The sequence below is a fragment of the Taudactylus pleione genome, unplaced genomic scaffold (genome assembly GCF_031769625.1).
Source record: "Taudactylus pleione unplaced genomic scaffold, aTauple2 ptg000032l, whole genome shotgun sequence".
Lineage (NCBI taxonomy): Eukaryota > Metazoa > Chordata > Amphibia > Anura > Myobatrachidae > Taudactylus > Taudactylus pleione.
Genome location: NW_028284434.1, coordinates 26,382,082 through 26,398,545, shown reverse-complemented (window position 1 = coordinate 26,398,545; position 16,464 = coordinate 26,382,082).

Sequence of the window (16,464 nt, the reverse complement as noted above, 5' to 3'; positions counted from 1 at the left end):
AAGGGGACTAGCTGGGATTAGATGCCATAGGACTGGAGAGACAGAAGTGTGCTGCAATGCTGGCTGGGGTTAGAGAGACACCACATGGCTGGAGAGACAGAAGGGTACTTGCTGGGGTTAGGAAGAAACTGTAGGGCTGGAGAGAATTTAGTAAAAAAAAAAATGTATAGGAATAAGGTAGCGAGGGGGGCTATCTATTTTGTCAGTCCTGGGCCCCACAATTACTGATAACAGCCCTGATTATTCTATTTGTGGTTTCATTTACATTTGTGGTGGTCCCACAATGGGTTCAGCTATCCTGGACTACGGATGGACATTGGAAACCAATGGTTAGCGACCATCAATGTCTCCGATGTGATGGATACTTTTTCAATTGAATTGCGGGTATTCAAAGATTGCCAGCAATCAGACGCAGCTTTCCGATGCCCATCTGATGGCTGGCAGTCTAGAAGTGGCGCCTGCAGCTCAGCTTATGTGCATATGCGTTAAGGTCCGACTGCTTCTGCGCAGAGTGTAACCATCGATGGTTATACCATCGAATGGTTTCAATGTGATGACTAGTAGTCATTGCATCACTTGATTTGATGTCAGAAACCCGGCAACCATTCGATGCAGGGCTTCCGTTGTCCAACCCTACTCTGGGCATTTAATTTAACCCGGCATCATTGAGGTTGGATCATAATGACTCTGGTTTTTTTTTTATATTACATGTATCTTTTACTTAGTTATGTGACTTTGCCAAACCTCTAAGTAGCTGGAGTTAAGACCCCTCCTTACCCGTTGCCCACTACCACTTAGTAAGCTGGCGTCAGCGCAGAGAATTAGACGAGCGCAAAATCCAAAATGGTTATTATGACCCAACCTCAATGTCGGTGTAAATATTTCATGCCATTTTAGTATGTGATGTTTTATAGTTGTAATACTGATTTTGTTTTTGTATTGTTTTATTTTTCAAAGATCTTATACTTAAGTCAACTGTCTCTTGTTAGCCTTCTGGTAATATTAACAATAAACCTTTTTTTAATTAAAAGAGGGACATCAGAGTCTCTCTCCCAAAAACATTCTTTTGGGCCATAACCTTTCAGTACACTACATACAAAAGAAGTTTTAAAGTCCAGGATGTGACTGCTGTTAAGTTTGTCTCATAGACAATGCTTTGGGACAGTTGTTATAAAAAGAAATACTTAGCAAACAGACAGATGTCCTGCAGTGGACTCGGAGTCTGATATTCCCTCACCTGGATTTGGTGTCCTATGCACTGATTTGGGGTCCTATGCACTGTCTCTGGTCTCCTTGTTCCTAACATCAAATGTTGCCTGCTTCCTTACTGCTGCCTCACTCTGTATTGTATGTTTGATTTAAATTCTGGTAATTTTATTGCCAGAACCTATAGGCTTTTAGATATAGGTGGCAATGATGCGTGATGGTCCCCATGACTCTATCCACATCATCTGGGTTGGGGGTTATCCCTTGAATTGCTTGTGACCGTCCACAACTTTTCATGCATCTGAATGGCGACTTTCCATGTACAGTAGTTCTCTGAGCCTGTTAACTTGGCTAAGCCCATACTAGCAGTGGCACTGTACATTTTTGCCCTAAGTATGAATAAAGGACTTTTTTGTACTCGTATACTTATATTCTGTATTGCTGTGTGTGATGGAGGTAAGTCCACATGATAAATAATTTAATTAGTGATTGGTTTATTAACCAGGCAGAATGGGTTGCAGACAAGGGCATTTTACGAGATCAGGGGGCTAATCTACTGCGCATGCGTGGGTCTCCAGGAAAATGGTGCCCATGCCTTTTTCCCGGGGACATCTTTTCTGCGCATGAGCAGGTCACCGGGAAATTGGCTGCCGGAGCAGCATACCAGAGTCTGAGTAAAGGTAAATATAATTACCTATGGGTGCAGGGTGTGCAGTGTGGGCCCCGCACACCTTGCACCCATTATAAAGATGCCTATGGTTGCAGAGTAACACATGGTTAATGCAGCAGGCACACAATGTATGTAGCACATTTAACAGATCCAGCCAGGAAAGTGTGGGGGTTAATACAGGTTGTGGCAATGGAATATATTGTGTAACTAGTGGTGGTGACACAGTTGCACCTGCTGGGTATCATACAGTACTCAACGTAGAGAAGAGACATTCAGGGGCATGTCCTTCCACAATGGAGGACGGAGCTGGAAGATACACGGACAAGTTATTTAGTACATGTGACTGATGTCAGACCATTGGTCAACTTATCTGTGTAATTCTCCTCACTAGTTACATATTTCACGCTGACTAAAGTTCTATCTACCAGCTTTTTTATAAAATGGTGTTTTATGGCAGTATGCTTAAACCAACCATGATGTTTGGTGCTAGAAGACAAGTCAATTGCACTTTTGTTGTCACATGCAATGCTGACAATGGGGGTCATTCAGACCCACTCGTGAGCGTTAGGACGCTCTCAAGCGGGTCGATGTTCCCCACTGCGCATGCGCACGACGGAGGGAGCTCCGTCGTGCACATGCGCGAGACCCGGGGAGCGACGGGCTTTCCATCGCTCTGGGTCTCACACCAAAGGGGGCGTGCTGTCGATGTTAAGGGGGGCTGCTGCTGCTGGTCTGACTGGCCAGCTCCCTACACCTGTGCAGTGGGTCTTGCAGGCGCTGCAACCAGTGCATGTGCATAAATGGTGGTGGCGTTTCGTATGTGCAAAACATCGGCTTCTATGGACAACATCAGCTGCAGCTCCTAGAAGTCCTGTAGGGCTGCTTTAAAGGCAGAGCAGCAGCTTCCACTGGAAGGCGCTCTCTGCTAATCACAAGTTGGACTAGCAGTCCCAGGGGAAGAAAACACCTCCCCTGGGGCTGCCTTTCCTCTGTGTGACTGGAGAGATAGAGCTATCAATGGGAAGCCACTGCCAGTCACAGTGTAACCAGTGCAGTGGGCCCTAGGTAAAATCTGCCATTGAGGAGTATTCATGTCAAGTTCTAAATGGCAAGTGCTAGATAGTGTGTGTCTTGGAGGAGTATAACATTGCCTTTGTGGAGGGTATGTAACATAGATCTCTTTTGTGGACCCACAAAAAATAGCATGAGCTTTGTAGCCATTGATACATAGGGCTCTATTTACTACATCCGCATATTGAATGCAGATTATAGTGTGATATTAACGACTGAATTCGCATTGCGAATTCAGGCAATATCACAGGGATTTACTACAAATCCCTTGCAGGGACAGAGCTTGCGAAAAAGCTCTGTCCATGTGAATCCCATCCGCACACTAGTCACAGTATTTTTGGAAAAAATACAGTGACAAAGTGCCCGCGCATACGCCGACCGGCCGTCGCTGCTACTCCCCCCGGTGCTAAGCTCCGCCCCCGTAATTGCGGACCCCCCGCGACCCCATCCCTTAATTACACTTACCTGCATGATCCGGGCCTCCGTTGATGTCCTCCATGCCTTCCGGTCAGGTGATGTCCCATACTGCACTGGGACCCGATCACCTGATGACCGGGCCGCAGTGCACTATGGGAGACCAGCTGACCGGAGGGAGGACATCACCCGGAGCCTCGATCACCGGTCCCTGGAGTCAGGTAAGTATATATTTTTTTTTACTATTTATTTTTTGTACAGTAATCAGCTTGCGGTCTGTTTAGACCACACAGCTGATTACTGGGACCGACTCCCGGCTCTGCTCTCCCCTTTAGAGCGGAGCAGGAGTCCGGTAACCGGGGGAGACCCTGGATAACGCCACCTCCAGGTGGTGTTATTATCACAGGGCCTCCCTAGGTATTTTTTTCACATTTTATTTTTAGTAACTCTGGTCGGATCACATTTCCCATTACAATTACTATAACTATAGGTGATACTAAAATAATGTGAAAAGGGTGTGAAAATACCCCTTTTCACTTTATTTTAGTCAAAATAATGTTAATAAATAGAGCCCATAATCTGAAAATGTTCAAAGAGTTCAAAGCATGCAGTTCTAGAATGCTGGAGACACATAATTAAGTCACATGGATGTGGAAGGGAGGAGGGAAAGTCAGGGAGTAGAATTGGTGGCCAGAGCTAGGGTCACTTGTATGAGTAGCTCGCCAATTCAGGCTCACTGGGAGAGGTGGCTAACATGTCCAAGGATGATCTTATTGACCAGATGGAGATGGTGTGGTCATGGCATGGGCCACATTGGAGTACAAGTTAAAGTGAAATCAGATAAATAATTGAGAATATATTCAAAAGTAAGGTGGTGGTTTGAATGGAGAAGTATCTTTTATGGGGCAGGCAGAATAACTGTATGGAAAGGAGAACAAGTCTAACCAAGTACATAAGATAGACATAACATAATGGGTAATCAAGACATCAAGTCAGGTGATAACAGAAACTGTGATGTTGCAATGAATGCCCCCAATGCTTTGTGGCATTGCGAGCCATAGTAATGTATATAATGAGGGTGTGTAGCCATGCCCCCTTCAGCATCCCCACTTCCCCAGCACCTTGACCTGGCCAAAGTATCAGAGGCCCTGGCTATTCAACAATGCATACAGATAAGGGGCGTTGTGGTCACAATGTGTACACCGCAGCATACAAATGAATATCAGCATTTATAGCTGTGAACGCAGTGTAAGTGCAATGTGCAGCTCTGAATGTGCCCATAGTACAGTATGTAACCCATATCGCTAAATTACATTTATATAAGTCACAGAAGCCAATGCTCTAATAACCTCTCTGGGTAATTTGGGATTCTCTGCCAGGACTATCCATTTGCAGCTGCTTCTCCAGGTCTTACCCATTCACAACAAACCTGGGAATAGGAGCTGAAAGATTTGTACGATGAAGCCTATTACTTCTCAAGCCGACTCCTTTTTGCATTCTTGACATTTTTACTGATAATAAACCAGCTGTAAAACTACATATCTGGGTCTGTCTCTCACTGTTCAATCTAATATACTGAAGACTTTGACATTTTTTTTTAATGTGTGGAGTTTTATTCAATACTGGTCCACTTGTCATTGCAAGTAGGGTTTCTGGTGATTAATGTTTTAGTAATTCTCATAGTAATTTGTTTGAATAGATAGCTGATTCTGATTTCAGGGAGTGAGACTGTAACAATAATACAGGATGTAGTCAACATTTACACAATTAAAAGGTCAACATCAAAATGTCAACTGTCATAATTTCAATATGGTTAAAAGGTCTACATGAACATAAGGTTTACAGGGTCATAGGGGGGAGATTCAATTTGTTGCAGGGTTTTCCCCGTGACTAATCACCCACTCTGGACGATTCAACGAGATGGGTTTACCTCGCACGTTAAGACCCAGAGGTGGAATTTTCATTGCAGCTCCTGAAAAGTCTGCAATAAAAGGCTCCCCGATAGGGTTTAACACGCTGGAAAATCCATTTATTCTGCATTATACGCAGAATCAATGGGTTAGTGTGCATTAACCAAGTGTTTACTGGGCGAGGGTAAGGTAAATGGGTCGCAGCCGCAATGTGCTCGTTTTAATTGCGAATACGTTAGCCCAGGGGATTTATTAGAAAGTGATTGACAGACAGGGGCCATTTTGTGGCAGGTAACGGGGTGAGGGGAGAAAAACGTGCGTTGCGTTTTTGGGGCATGTACCAGTCGCCAACTGCAATCCTGTACATTTGAAATTTGGCTCTGGCGTCTCAGTTATGGCAGCAGCTCTGAGTGACCATAGACTCACTTAGGAAGATGATGATCCACAGTTGCGTACATCTGCGGTAGCTCATGTGGGCGTCTCAGTACAAGTCCTGGCTGCTGCTGCATTAGCATTCAACTCTGCATCAGGCCCTGTACACATCAAAAGATGGAATGTAACCAAAGTGATGGTCTAATTCTGTACAGCGTGGAAGGAGTTCTGCTAAGATGCAGGCCAGTGTCTTATACATAACACTTAGAAAAGACATACAAGAAAGAAAATACATAAAAGAAAGAAAAGACATAAAAGAAATGCTAAGATGTGTATGGGAGTTGCAGTTGAATGGAAGAAACTGTGGAAATAAATATATTTTTTTAATTTTCACTTGGTCTGCTCATTATCAGAGCTGCACAAACTACTAATATTTATTCATTATCAGATTATATGGACCTGATCATTAAAATTTCATATCACCACTTATCATTGCAATGTGAGATTAAGGATTGTGAGCATGACCATGCATACGCGATCTGTTACTGTGATTAAAGATGGCATTAGATACCGTGGCAAAGCTGCTTGGTAAATTCCACAATAAAACAGTCCCCATAGAAAGTTAGAAACCTAATTGAAAATCACTGATATCTGCTGCGGTCCCCCGTACATACATTTGAAGGTAAATTTAATATTTAGGGGAATATTCAATTGGGCGTGAAGTTTAATGAGGAATAAACGTTGCAGCCAATTTTGGATTACCGCAGACATCCAAATTTTTAAATAAGTGGTTGCGGGGTTTTCAGCTCTGAAAACCCAGCGCCGCGTAAAAAACATATTTAAAAAATTCAGCACTTACCTGCCCGGGGGGGTCTCTGGTGGTCTCCGCATCTCCCGGTGACCTCCCCTCTTTCTTCTCACTGGAGAGGGTAATGCTGGGAGTCCCGGGGCCTGGTGGGAGGCTTCAGGGGCTGGTGGGAGGGGAAAGGGCTGCTGGAAGATGTAGTTCTCCCAGCACCCATTCCAGGGGGCACATAAAGACAGGGGGCCACACACATCACTCATACACACTTACTCATACACACTTACATACACCACACACACTGACATACTCACACTGCTGCAGAAGACCCGGCTTCCGACGCTGGATGTAGAAGACAGCGCTTCAGAAGGTAAGTAATTATGGACTAATTAAGCTAATTGGAAACCTCCAATTGCTTAATTAGCCCTCAGGGGGGGTGTCGCCGGGGTGTCAGAGCAAGTTCCGCTGATTTTTTCTAATATTAACGATTTTAGAAAAAAATCACACTAGCTCAGGAGGTGTGATAATTAAAACCTCCCAGCGCGCAAAAAAAGAAAAAATCCGCACCTAATTGAATAGCGAAAATCCCGAACCTGCAGGAAAAACCTCACAGGTGCGGGATTTTTGCGTTACTCGCCCCCAATTGAATATGCCCCTTAAATAGACCACTAGTTATTATTTAATAACATTTATTTATATAGCGCTAGCATATTCTGCAGTGGTAACAAACAAAATTATATAACAATATAACTTTGAATGGGTTGGGCACAGGATGCTGGTACTCGGGATCTCGGCGGTCAGAATCCTGATGCTGATATCCCGACAGGGTTACCAGGGCCGCAGCTAGGGGGGGCTAGAGGTGCACCGGGTGCCGGAATACAGGGGGTGAAAAAGTGCTGACTCACGGTGGCTTGGGGGCTGCAGATTCAGAAAACGGCCATCCAAAAATGGCCACCACCAAGGAAAAGACAGTTGCTAGAGGTCCTTACTAGCCATCCGCATGGACTCTGCTGAAAATGGCCATCCAAAAATGGCCACCACCAAGGAGGAGACAGACACTAGAAGTCCTACTGGACCTCTAGTGTCTGTTATGCCAGTGCAATGCACACAGCATTCCCGGAAGTGCTGGGAGAAGATGCTGAAAGCTGCATCTTCTCCCGTGGAACCCCCTGGCAAAGAGCATAAACCCCATAGCAACGAGCATAAAACCCCCTGGCAACAAGCATAAACCCCATAGCAACGAGCATGAAACCCCCTGGCAACGAGCATGAAACCCCCTGGCAACGAGCATGAAACCCCCTGGCAACGAGCATGAAACCCCTGGCAACGAGAATGAAACCCCCTGGCAATGAGCATGAAACTCTCGGGCAAGGAGCATGAAAGCCCAGGCAACGAGCATGAAACCCCCTGGCAATGAGCATAAACCCCATGGCAACGAGCATAAACCCCATAGCAACGAGCATGAAACCCGCTGGCAATGAGCATGAAACCCCCTGGCAACGAGCATGAAAGCCCAGGCAACGAGCATGAAACTCCCTGGCAACGAGCATGTAACCCCTGGCAACAAGCATAAACCCCATGGCAATGAGCATGTAACCCCTGACAATGAGCATAAACTCCATAGCAACAAGCATGAAACCCCCTGGCAACGAACATGAAACCCCCTGGCAACGAGCATGTAGCCCCTAACAACGAGCATGGAACCCCTGGTAATGAGCATAAAACCCCTGACAACTAGCAGGTAATTTTAAAGTAATTCGAAGCCTTACTGTGGGGCATAAAGTGGTGTCGGGCAAATATGTAAATGGCACTTAGGTAATAGGCATTACAGTGTGTGGCATAATGTGTAATGGGCATTATGGTGTGTGGAATAATGTAAGTCACTATACCAGGGACGTTTGACTAGTGGACTGCCTTATGGAGGAGCAAAGACAAAATCCAGGTACGGGAAGGGAGGGGGCACAAAATTGCTGTCTTGCACCGGGTGACAGATATCCAGGTTTTGGCCCTGGGGTTATGATAACGACACCTGTCAGTAAGTATCTTAACCCTCCTCCTCCCTTGCCACTGCCTAAACCTAACCCTCCCCCTTAGTGCCTAAACCTAACCACCCCAGTGCCTAAATCAGTCCCTCCCCCTAGTGTCTATCCCTAACCCCACTAATTACTATCGGGATGCCAGAGCCAGCATTGTGAGGGCCGGCATCCCGACAGTTGGGATTATGACTACATCCCCTTTGAATTAACAAGCAGACAATAAGTTACGTGTACCTTGCTCACAAGCTTACAATCTATAGAGAAATAGGATACATTAGGGTAAACATAAATAAAGACCAGCTCAAAGCACAGCATAGGGCCAGAGAAATAGGTTTCCTTCACTCTAGTGTTCCTTGTGATTTAGCTATCACTGAGCTATTCTGTTCCTGTTGTTGAACTTTTGCTTTTGTCTTGACCTCTATTTACAACTGTTGGCTTTTGTGTGCAGTACCAGCCTGTTACAGTATGTCTGGAACTAGAGCAGAGATCCATTGTGGGATCCTCGATGAAGACTGAACTGAAGTCACATTGGGGTAGATGTACGAAGCCTAGAAGCGGTATCAGTGCACGTTATGTGCGCTGATACCGCTTCTCCTTGATGCATGATCGGGGGTCTGGGTGGTAAATGACAGGGGCGCTATTCACCCCTGTCATTATCAGCACTGCTATCTACAAGATAGCAGTGCTGAGCGGCAGGGCCATGTACGAATGGTCATACCGCATGACTGTTCGGCCGGCTGTATGTGTCGTTCTCGACACCTACAGCCTGGCGCTAGCCTATCCCCACAGCAGGGACAGCGCTGTCCCTGCTGGAGCTGCTGCCGGCTCCAGGGCTGCACGAGGGGATCTTGCGATACTTGCGAGATCCCGCGCATGCTCAGTGGAGCTGGCCGGGACAGAGACACAGCGCATCAGCACTAGGCTGATGTGCAGCTGTCTCTAGCGGGTAGCGCCGGAGGGGGGAGTTATCGCTCCCCCTCTCCAGCCAATGAGATGTTCTTACATCTCATCGGTAGTGCTTCCTGCTTCGCCTCGGTAAAGAGGCAAAGCAGGTAGTGGTATAGCGGCACGTTAAGTGCTGCTATCATACATCTACCCCATTATATTCTGTGCCTCTGCTTGTGGTAGTGCTAATATTTGCTGCAAGTTTAGGATTCATACTTTCTCAGCACAATAGAGGTAAAGCCTCATCTTTTAAGAAGGTGTATTGGAGCATGGTAACAGCTACAGGCTGAGTATTGCTCGGGAAGCTACACTGGAGGGACAGCAGGTGGTGCTGCTTTATAAGTTGTGCAAGTGTACTCTATTGTAGAGTAGAGTACACTATGGTAATCCTCCATGTTATGACATGCTATGAAGTTACATGTGCTAGTCACAGTAAAGTTTAGCCCACAATCTGTCCTGCGTGTTGATGCATATTTTGGAACCCATTAATGGCACTGGAGAAAACGATTTTCAATAAAGACACGATTTGGACAAAATGTGTTGAATCCTAATGTCAACTCTCTGACCATGTCACCTTAAGTCCTGGGTGACAAGTATGAATCAGTATAAAACTATTATTCCTTCACTCAAAAGTTTAATCATTAAGTTACTGTAGAGGTCAAGCTCGCCATGCACTTTTAATATTTTCATTGAGCACATCATACATTTACAGTGTTCCATGGCCCATTTCTTACAGTATATTTGTGAATTCCATTAACACAAATAACTGTTTGCTTCTGTCAAGGTTTAGCATAGGAGCTGCCATAGTAACGGAGCACATCTCTGTAGAAGCATTGAACATAGCTTCAAAGGTTGTGTCTGAGTGTTTACAGCTACAGCTTTTATTGAATGCAGCTGCCAAAATATTGTCATAGACTTTTCCATGTGCTTCTATCACATCACATGAAAGTGCTTTGTGCGTTGCAAACAAAAGCAGACCCGCGTAAAAGGACAGATACGAGGTTACCATGGGAATCCATGTTCCCAGCAGGAAATGTGAAAAAAGAAAGATACGAAAACTGAAGTCTGTTTAAGGTTATAGAAAAGGTCCGGCACTGAGTTTACAGTCGGGCCCAGGTTGGTGCGCCATGGAAACAAGGTTCTCTGTATTCTTCTAAACCGTTAACTGGAAATTACACACATTAGTTGTTTTGCATCTATACATCGTTTCTCAGGGGCGTATAAAGAGAGGAGGGGGCCCGTGTTCATTCCCCATCCGGTGGCCTTCCTTTCTACCCGGCGGCTGGCAGTAGACTGACATGTCTGACCGCCGACTGCAGCATCAGTAGACTGTAGACACTAGAGTGTACCCAGAGTCTACTGCGCAGGCGCAGGTCGCCGGGGAAATTCCACGGCCGCCATTTTCCCAGCAATTTCCTCACTGCACATGCATTTTGTGCAGGGCTGAGACACCCGACGCGGGACCTCAGAGAGGTAAGTATTAGATAATATGGGTGCAGGCTGTGCGGTGCGGGCCTCCCCTGGACCCAGGGGCCCATGTGCACGGCACACCCTGCACCTATTGTAGATACAACCCTCTCGTTTCTCCTGTTGCACAAAATAAGTTTCTTGGCATGTCTAAAAGATGCTGTGCTTGAAAGTTAGCAAGTATTCTGCCATGTTTCATTACAATTTGGTTGCTTGAAGCTCTAGGGCTCTTGACAGATGTGTCCTCGTATATGATATACCTATTCTGAGATGAGCCAAATAGCCATTCTCGGTGCGCTACCAAACTTGCGAGAAAGCCGCACCATGGCACGGTAAGACGTGAGATGGTTCACGGCATGAAGTACACAGCCGGACCAGTTCGCCGCTCATGAAAACTATAGAGGTGGATGGAAGCGGCGCTGTAGTAACACTGGGCTGGTGGACAATTCTGAAACATGATACTGTAGGTACATAGTCGCACGGATGCAGCCATGACATGGACATTCAGTGCAATTAAACAGTTCTGTAGCACACACGGCTTATCAAATTGTATTTGCGACAAATTTACTAGCACAGGAACTGTGACATACTGTATGACTGTGATGTACTGCACTGTAACTATTAATACCTAAGACATATCTTATACAAAACACATTACTGTACATTTTAACCGGCTAATCAGTGTGTTTTGTTTTTTATCTGTACTTTTCATTACTATTTTTTAGGGATGTGCGCCGACCCCCGTGTTTTGGTTTTGGATCTGTATCTTCTTTGAGGTTCTGGATCAGGATTTGGTTTTGCAAAACCGCCCTTGCGTGTTTTGGTTTTGGTATTGGTTCTGTATTTTCTTCAAAAATTGCTAAAAACAACTAAAATCACATAATTTGGGCCTTTTTTGTTCCTACAGTATTATTAGTAGAGATGTGCACTGACCCCTGTGTTTTGGTTTTGGATCTGTATCTCCCCCGGTTTTGGATCTGGATTGGTTTTGCCAAAACCTCCCTTCCGTGTTATGTTTTTGGATCTCGATAACTTCTTAAAAAATCATAAAAACAGCTAAAATCACATAAAATGGGCCAGTTTTTGTTCCTACAGTATTATTAACCTCACTAACATTTATTTTCACTAGTTTCCAGTCAATTTTGACCACCTGAACACAGAAAAAAGGGATTTGCCCTCCAGCACACTTTTGTGTTCAGTGTAAACTCTGCCTTTTACAAGCACCTGTGCTATGTCATTAAGCTGATATGAGCAACCACCATATTTTTTGTTTTTAATTTTGACCACCTCACAGCTCACTATATTGTTTTCATCCAGTTTAGGCCCAAAATTTGCACCAAGCTGGCTGGCTGGCTGACTAAGCTAAGCGACAGCAGTGGACGGCACAAACAACTTCCAACATGGCACATCAGGAAACAAATATTTTTATTATTCAAGAGAGGCCTGAGGGAGTTGGAGTATGTATGTAGTTGAAGGCAGGGACAGGAAAGGGGTTGATTGGTAGCAAATTTAATTTAATTTTTTGATTCTGAAGTAAATTTATGAGGGAGATGAGGAGGGGAGGTATTTACAAAAAAAAATTGAAACATTCACAATCAGTCCTTGCCCCAGAAGAATCCTTGAGCCTGCTGCTGGCAGTGGATTATTTTCATCCCAGATGGGGACCAGGAATACTTCTAGTAGTGCTTTCTAAAACAATTGACTGTTACATAATCCTTTGCAAAGCTTCCACATGAAAAAACATTTCCCAACCTGCACAGGGACGTTAAAAAAAAAAACATAGTTAGTGGCCTCCAAACTGCCACTTAACCAGCACAGATATGTGAACAAGCACAAGATTTAAGGTCTTACATTGTGTCTTTATTGAGAATCCTGCGTCTGCTTCTGCTGCTAGGAGTGGATTTTCATCCCAGAAGGGGACCAGGAAGGGTATTACTGCTTTCCAAAACAATTGACTGTTAAATAATCCTTTGCAAAGCTTCCACATGAAAAGCATTTCCCAACCTGTACAGGGACATTTATTTGTCCATTCACATCAGTCCCTGCCCCAGTGGAGCTTACAATCTATATTCCCAACCACATGCGCACATACACACACACACTAGGGTTAATTTTTTTTGGGACCCAATTAACCTACCAGTATATTTTTGGAGTGTGCGAGAAAACCAGAGCACCCGGAGGAAACCCACGCAAGCACAGGGAGAATATACAAACTCCACACAGTTAGGGTCGTAGTAGGAATCAAACCCACAACCTCAGTGCTGTGTGGCATTACTGATAACCATTAAACTGTCTGTGCTGCCCAGTTAGTTAGTTAGTTTGTGGCCTTCAAACTGCCATTGTACCCACTGTCCACTTAACCAGAGCAGATATGCGGACAAGCGGAACAGAGCAGCAAATGCAACATTTCAGATTTAAGGTTTAAGTTTTACGTTGTGTCTTTCTTGAGAATTCTTGAGCACCATGCCTGCTGCTAGGAGAGGATTTTCATCCCAGAAGGGATGAAGACGTTGTTTCGTCTTCCCAATGGACACAGATCTGAAAAGATGTAAAGAACTACTGACAGGAAATAGAGGCAAATTGTAGGCCCTTGTGGTAGGGTCTTGTCTGCCACAAGCCCCAGTGAGCTGCCTTTGCTTTACTTGAGCTGCCCACCTTCCAGTGTGTACTCAGAAAGAGTTTTCACTATAGCCGGGAACCTTGTCAGTGATTGGCCCAAGACTACTTCCCCAAAATGTGGAAAATATGATGTCCATCAAAATGTACTACAAATTCTACGAGAAAAACCTTTACCGTCAATTACGTGCAAAAATTACAGAGCCACCTGTAATTTTGGATTCCAGTGAGGACAAACTAATATTGTGTGAAGAAGATGATGTATACATCACCCCACATTATACCATCACCCAAGCCTATATCGTCATCCCATCCTGTGTTGTGTATAAATTACAGCTGTGCTCCCTGTTAGATTGGGGATTCATTGTCCACTTTAGTGGATGTGAGCTCCATTTTAGTCCATATCACCACACCCTACACATCTTCTGACCTGGGCTACAGGAAGAGCAGCTGCACTCTGGAATATGGTTGCATGGAGTTGACCCTCTGACTCGCTGATATTCAGGTAGAGTAGTGAGTAGGGACACTATAATCAGAGAACGCAGTTTTAGCTGCTTTATTCCAGTTTTTAAACCATATCCTCTATTTTCACCTTTTGAAAATGTTTATGCAAATCTCAGCTCAGATGTTGTGATGTCATGGCTAACGTGCACACACACAGAAAAAAATACACATTGATTGATTGGATTAAAACATTTTTTGCCACTTGGGGGAGAGAGCACGAGGCAGCAGCCCTTGATAAACAACACAGGCAGCACCCCTGCACAGCTACATTGCTGGTGATAAGCGTGGGTAATGCGCACACACACACGGAAAAAAAACACATTGATTGATTGACTACATTTTTTTTTTTGCACTTGGGGGGAGAGCACCTCTAAACGAGGCAGCAGCCCCTTCATAAACGAGACAGGCAGAGCCTCGGCGCAGCTACGTTGCTGATACTGTAAGTGTGGGATCATTTTTATCATGTAGTGAATATGCACCTTAACTCGCAAGTACGTTCAATAGTAAACAGTAAACAGTACAACAGAAATGTACTAAAAATCGGGTGTGGAATATCCTTCCTCAAAACAAGTAGTCGTAGTTAACAAGCAGCAAACAAAAAAAACAGCAACAGCAGACATGAATGCTCCCTACACAAGTGCACATGCCCCCAGCACATGCCTATTTTCAGTGCCCAATCTGTATTTCCCTCCTGGGGGTTCTGGGCCACTGATGACTGGCACTCTGTGCCCATGTAAAGCCCTGTTCAATCAGCCTATTTGTTGAGCAGTTCCCCAAAATCTCCCTAACCATAAAAACAGCGTTCCGTACCTTCGGATCAGAAACAGTGCGGGTTAGATACAGTGCAGGGTACAGTGCAGTTGGATACAGTGTAGATCAGATACAGTGCGGGTTGGATACAGTACAGGTTGGATACAGTGAGGGTCGGATACAGTGCAGGTCGGAAACTGTGCGGGATATAGTGCGGGTCTAATATAAATGTTGGATACAGTACAGGTCGGATACAGGGCCTGATTCAGACCCGCTCGCAAGCGGGTCGATGGTGGGGCATTGTGCACACGCGGCATGCGCAATGCGCGTGCACAATTCGCGTGTGCATGCCCCGGAGCGAGAGAGAAATTCTCTCGCTCCGGGGCTCGCTACAAACGGGGCGGCTGTTGATGTTGATCGACAGCTCGCCCTGTTTTGTAGGCGTTCCTGAAGGAACGCCTGCCATTTGTGGGCGGCCCTACTGACATCACGAGTGTCAGTCGCGGCCCTACTGACATCAGTAGTGAGCTTCCAGCTCTATTAGAGCCGGAAGCTCACTGGGACTTGCAGCAGATAAGACCCTACCACAAGGATCTCGTCGCAAGCCAGATGGCCGCGACCATCGCAACCATCACCTGGCTGCTCATTAAAGCTGTGGGTGGTCACCCACAGCTTTGCGAGCATCCAGGAGGCCGGGTTATTTAAAACAAAGCAGCCGCCCTGATTCAGAGCGAGCGCTCGCTTTTTGCGAGCAGCTCTGAATCAGGCCCACAGTGCGGGTCTGATATAGTGAGGGATACAGTGTGAGTTGGATATAGTGCAGGCCGCATACAGTGCAGATCGGATACAGTGTGGGATACAGTGCAGGTCTGATATAGTGTGGGCTACATTGTGGGTTGGATATACCAATAGTGCACTTACTGTGACAGCGGTGTCAGCAGTGTGGGGATACCGGCGGTGTCCTCAGTGCAAGAATGCCAGTAGCGTCCTCAGTGCGCTGGTACTGGTGGTGTCGGCAGTGTGGGGGTGGCGGTGGTGTTCTCAGTGTGGGAGTGTTGACAGTGCAGGGGGAGGCTGACGGTGTCTTCAGTATGGGGGGCGGCAGTGCAGGGGTGCTGGCAGTGTCCTCAGTGCAGGGTACCGGCAGTGTTAGAAGAGAGGGGGTGCCAGTGGTCTCCTCAGTGCTGGGGTGCTAGCAGTGTCAGCAGTGCACAGGTGCCAGTGGTGTCCACAGTTCAGGGGTGCTGGCGGTGTTAGCAGTTCAGGGGTGCCAGCGGTGTTGGCAGTTCAGGGGTGCCAGCGGTGTTCTCAGTGCAGGGTGCTGGCGGTGTCGGCAGTGCGGGGGTGTCAGCGGTGTCCTCGGTGCAGGTTTACCAGCAGTGTCGGCAGTGTGTGGGTGTTGATGGTGTCCTCAGTACGAGGGGCAGCATGGCCTCAGTGCAGGGTGCCAGCGGTGTCGACGGAGGGGGGGTGCCAGCAGTGTCCTCAGTGCGGGGGTGCTGGCAGTGTCGGCAGTGCAGGGGTGCCGGCGGTGTCCTCGGTGTATGGGTGCTGGCAGTGTCGGCAGTGTGTGGGTGCTAATGGTCTCCTCAGTATGGGGGCAGCAGTGCAAGGTGCCGGCAGTGCAGGGTACCGGCGGTGTCGGCAATGTAGGGTGTTGGCAGTGGGGGGCCGTGATGTCAGTGTAGGGAGATGGTCAGC